Genomic DNA, 5,281 nt, shown 5'->3' on the forward strand with positions numbered 1-5,281 from the left:
GGGTCTGTTGAGACAGTTCCTTCAGCACATACAAAGAGAAACGTGCGGTAGCCCCTGTGTGACAGGCCAAGACTAGTATGATTCTAGGCTCTTGGTCGTATTCCCTTAAAGGAATCTATTCCTGATTCCAAGTCTTGAGCTCTACCCCGGGCCCAGGAGTCTGGCCCTAACAGGTAAGTGTTTTGGGGTATGTAGCCTAGGCCTTTGGCCGTAAGGAATAACATCACTGACAGCCGCCTAACGTCCCAGGGGCGACTCCCATAGCAATATGGTAGAGTTGGTATTTAGTGCTCACCATGGTTCTGGCATGCACTCCCCTCAGCATGGTGGCGTGGGTATACCGTTCCCCATAGCGACCCCTAGAGGACGCAGTTCGAAGTTCCCATGAAAGGGAATGTCTCAGGTTACTTATGTAACCATGCTTCCCTGAGTAGGGAACGAGACACTGCGTCCTCTAGGTTTCTTGCCATGCTGCGGACGCAAGCTTCAGACGAAGAAGTGAATGATGTGTGCCCCGACGCCTATTTATACTATAGTCGCACCAGTAGTGACGTCATGGCTGTCGCCGGCCAACGAGTTGGTGTTTTTTCAATGTATGCTTCAGACACGGGTCACGACGAGGCGTTCCCCATAGCGACCCCTAGAGGACGCAGTGTCACATTCCCTACTCAGGGAACCATGGTTACATAAGTAACCTGAGACGTTCCCTGATGTATTTTGCAATTTCCAGGAAACTGGAAGTGGAGCATGTCCCAGTGTCACAACACAGGCCAGAGACAAGGGATTAGTGCAAATAACAGGTAAGTTTATTGAATGAGTTGCAGGTAGTAACAGCTTGAATGGTGAGTATTGACTCGTGGAATGGCGCTGGAGCATCTGAAGGTAAGTACAGACAAGTTAGTAGCAGGAGTACGTCTGGTAAGTTTGGGTAAGTGAACTGTAGACCAGACGATGAGTGTCTGAGTGGAGTGTGCTTATGAAGGAGTGCTGATTGCAGGCTGCAGGTGCGGGTAAGCAGTAATCAGGTGACTGGGATCTGGTGTACGTCGGGACTGGTGACTGTGGTGATGACAGTGATTGTGATAGTGCATTTTTAAATAATATTATGAATGAATCGTCTTGTTGTTATATCTAAAATTTTTGCTCAGACTCGGCTCAGAGCGCACAGATGATAGCAAATAAGTAAAGCTAATGTCAGCAGCCATGGCACTGGACGAGCAATCGTTATTATAATCCAAATGGGCAAACAGTCTAAATTATTATGCAAGTTGACTCGAGATACAAAAAATGCAAAACTGCAAAGTCGCATTTGTCATCCGTGACAGCAAGTGGACTTTTGAAACTGATTATGCATTATGGATTATGCATTTCAATTGGCAAGAGAGGAATAACACGGATGGAACTTTCTTGGCAAGGAGGATTGTGTGCATCACAGTCAGGTACAAGGGAGAAGGCTTCTTACATTAGGTAAGACAAAAAGAGTAATTTTCGCAACCTGTTTATCGACTTGTTAATAGCAATTTGCTGTGGAATATGTGCCGATCGGGTCCAGTCGGGTTCTGGTCCATCTTTCAAATAATTGACAGTCCGCGTCGGTTCCGGGTAGTACATTTTTGACATTTCTCGGTTCTGCACGGGCCCAAGTCCAACTTTCAAAATAATAGACGGGTCTGGGTCGGTTCAGTGTGCGAATTTTTGTAGACCTCTAGCCCTCACGCGGCGACGGGGGCGACCCCGGCCTCTGAGGGCAGGACGATTGGTATGGGTGCAATGAAATGAAAGGTAGATCTCCAAGAACAGGAGCCCTATTCTGATGGGACTAGATTAACTGGAGAAATTTGTGATTCACTGATGTATTTTGCAATTTCCAGGAATCTGGAAGTGGAGCATGTCCCAGGTTGGTCTTGAACCTGGGGCCCTTTGAGCAAAAACACTCATCATATGTTTAAAACAATGCAAACATCTGTGATGAAAGCCATTTTGCTGTCATACTTTATTGAAGCACACATGTAACAGACAATAGGTACTGGAACATCACATTTCCATTATTGCCCACTATTTGTAAATGTTTATATTACCAATTTTGACATGAAGATGCAAGAAATCTTGTGGCTTTTTTTTATTCAAACAGGTGCAAAGCAAACAGTTTTCTGTCAGCGATTAAAAGGAATTGTACGGCTGTGCAAACTAGCTGCATAGAAATACACTGCACTGTCCTCAGTATTTATGTTGGATATAAGAAGGAATGCATCTTTTGTAGCATCTCCTGTGATGTTAAATCGAGGTTTGAATTTTTCCTCTTCAGAATCTGTGCCATAATTGAGCATTCCAATAAGTTCTAAAGAACCGCCATTTCTTTTCAGTTGATACCAGTACAGGAATGTGTAGCTGCTGTCACCATGACGACAAAAAAGCGTTGCCTCTTTCTCCTCCACTGTCCGTAGAAGATGATTGGGAGACTGCTGAATGACAGGAGAACAAACCACACAAACTACAAGAGAGTGGGGAGACCATAAAAATCAATATAAGATAAAAACTTAATTGACTGCATTGCACTGGAAACACTTACCTGGTAGCCAGTAAGTAGTGATTATAGTTCAAATTATTGCTCTGATCATGCTGAAAACGTTCAACAAAGGCAACAGAAGAAATAACTTTAAATTCTCAGTGCAATAGCTGCCTCTCTAATTTGTTTCTTCAGCAGTCATAAGAGGGAACAGCTTGAGGCTAAGACTGTTGTTCACCTCAGAAAGAAACCACCTGTTAGGTGTTAGGTGGTTGCTTATTGGTCCAAATCAGAAAAGGTCACCTCCAAACGTCTGTGATATGCTAGTCACAATACAACTCTGTATCGTCATTCGGTGCAAGTAAATGTGATTATTTTAATCTTCTGTATGCAGCAATTATGTTGGATCATTTAGGAAAATAAATACCTAACCTAAAGCTGCACAATTTGAGGTATCGTCATGTCTGTAACATAAACAGGGCAGGATGAGTTAAGAACTGAATTTTAATACAAGTGCATTAGTCCATAGTGCAGTTTTAAGATAAATCCAAAATGCATTTCAGTTCACAAACAAAGGTCAATCCAGTTCTGTCACTATGTAATAAAGTATTATAGAAATGTAAAGTATGTGCAATGTTTATAAATTATGCAGGCAAGAGTTCGCTGCTAACATGGCTGACCTTCAAGCAGGAATGAAATGATTCAAAAATGACCAGTATTCTTTCGTTCTTTATTTCTTTCTTGGCTTATTGCCTTTATTTGAGAGGACAGTGGAGAAGTGCCAGGAAAGTACAAGGAGAAAGAGATGGAACTGGACTAGAACATGTTCTTGAACCTGCAATCATTATGCTGCTGTTCTCTATTAAACCCCATATATGCTGAAATTTCACATTTGCATTAGTGCCCTCTATCTGTTATAACAGTTATTACCAGTGTTGGCATAAATATTCAAGAAACCTTTTGGCCTTGTGGAAACTTTTTTTTTTTGGTCAAACAGGTGCAAAGTGAACCATTTTTTGTCAAAGGTTATAGAGAACTGTACAACTGTGCACACTTGCTGCACAGAAATACACTGCACTGTACTCAGCAGATATGCTGGATATGATCAGGAATGCATCTTGTGTAGCATGTCCTGTGATGTTAAATCGAGATTTGAATTTTTCCTCTGGAGAAAATGAATCATGTGTCAGCGTTCCAATAAGCTCCAAAGAACCGATATTGCTTTTCTGTTGATACCAGTACAGATATGGATAGCTGCTGTCACCATGATGACAAGAAAGCCTTGCTTCTTTCTCCTCCACTGTCCGTAGAAGATGTTTGGGAGACTGCTGAATGACAGGAGAACAAACCATACAAACTACAAGAGCGTGAGGACAGCATAACAATACATGTACATTAAATAACTTAAAACTGCATTTCATTGGAAATGCTTACCTATTAACATGAAAATAATGATTATTGTTAAAATGATTGCTCTGATCATGATTATATTAACCAAACAAACGAAGAAATGACATTAAATTCACAGTGCAATGGTTGCCTTTATAAATTGTTTCTTCTGCAGTCAAAAGGGCTTTTCACATATCTCATCACATATCTTGAGGCTGAAACTGTTGTTCACTTCAGAAAGGGTCCACCTAGATGTTAGATGTTAGGTGGTTTCTTATTGGTTCAAACTAAAAAAAGCCCACCTCCAAGTGTCTGGGATATTCTAGTCTCAAGCAGCTCTGGATCCTCCTCCATTGCAAATCTAGTTTCATTTTGTGTATATGGAAATTATTTTGCCTACTGTACATGCAAAAAGTTCAGGTCACACTGTTCCAAGCTGGTTAGCTGGTTAGCTGGTTCAGGTGTGTTAGATCTACAGAAGGTTGGCGCTAAAGGTAGATCTCCAAGAACAGGAGCCCTATTCTGATGGGACTAGATTACCTGGAGAAATGTGAATCAGATTCACTTTTGTATTTTGCAATTTCCGGGAATCTGGAAGTGGAGCATGTCCCAGGTTCCCTTTCATGGGAACTTCGAACTGCATCCTCTAGGGGTCGCTATGGGGAACGCCTCGTTGTGACCCGTGTCTGAAGCATACATTGAAAAAAATGTTGGCCGGCGACAGCCATGACTTCACTACCGGTGCGACTATAGTATAAATAGGCACCGGGAGCACATATCATTCTCTTCTTTGTCTTCATTGACTGTTTTGTTTGAAGCGTGAAAAAAAAAATTCTGTGGTAAGAGCGATCGCTATTCATCTCATTATGGCGAGCACTAGCAAAGCATTTAAGGATGTGTGCATCCGTGTTGACGTTGTTTAACATCTGATGACACACACGATCTATGCGTTATTAGTTTGGGCAAAGAGCCCGCACGCGATGCCGCCGAGGGGGCAATCAGCGTGCACTGCGAGCGTTTTTTCCAAGGGAAAAGCTCCGCTCTCGTTTGTCTCTCTTTTCGAGGAAAGAGGGGCAACCATCTGCTTCCCGCGATTCAGGCCCCGCCACTGCTGAGGCACGGAAGGGAATGAGCTTGTGGGGATCGCAGGTGGATCTGGACGATGAATTTGAAGAGGGGTTTCCCTTTCGCAATCGTCAGCTGTGCATGAGAGTGAGCCGCTGGAGGATGATGTTATTTCATTAACATTGTCTGATTCAGGGGCCAGTCCTCTGCTGTGATCAGCCCAGCAAAAGCAGGAAATAGCTGAGGAGGGCAAAGAAGCTGAGGCTGAGCCTTCCCAATCCTCCTGCCCTGCATATGATGAGCTTTTGGAAATTATGGATC

The sequence above is a fragment of the Sinocyclocheilus grahami genome, unplaced genomic scaffold (assembly GCF_001515645.1).
Source record: "Sinocyclocheilus grahami isolate Dianchi unplaced genomic scaffold, SAMN03320097.WGS_v1.1 scaffold787.1, whole genome shotgun sequence".
Classification (NCBI taxonomy): Eukaryota; Metazoa; Chordata; class Actinopteri; order Cypriniformes; family Cyprinidae; genus Sinocyclocheilus; species Sinocyclocheilus grahami.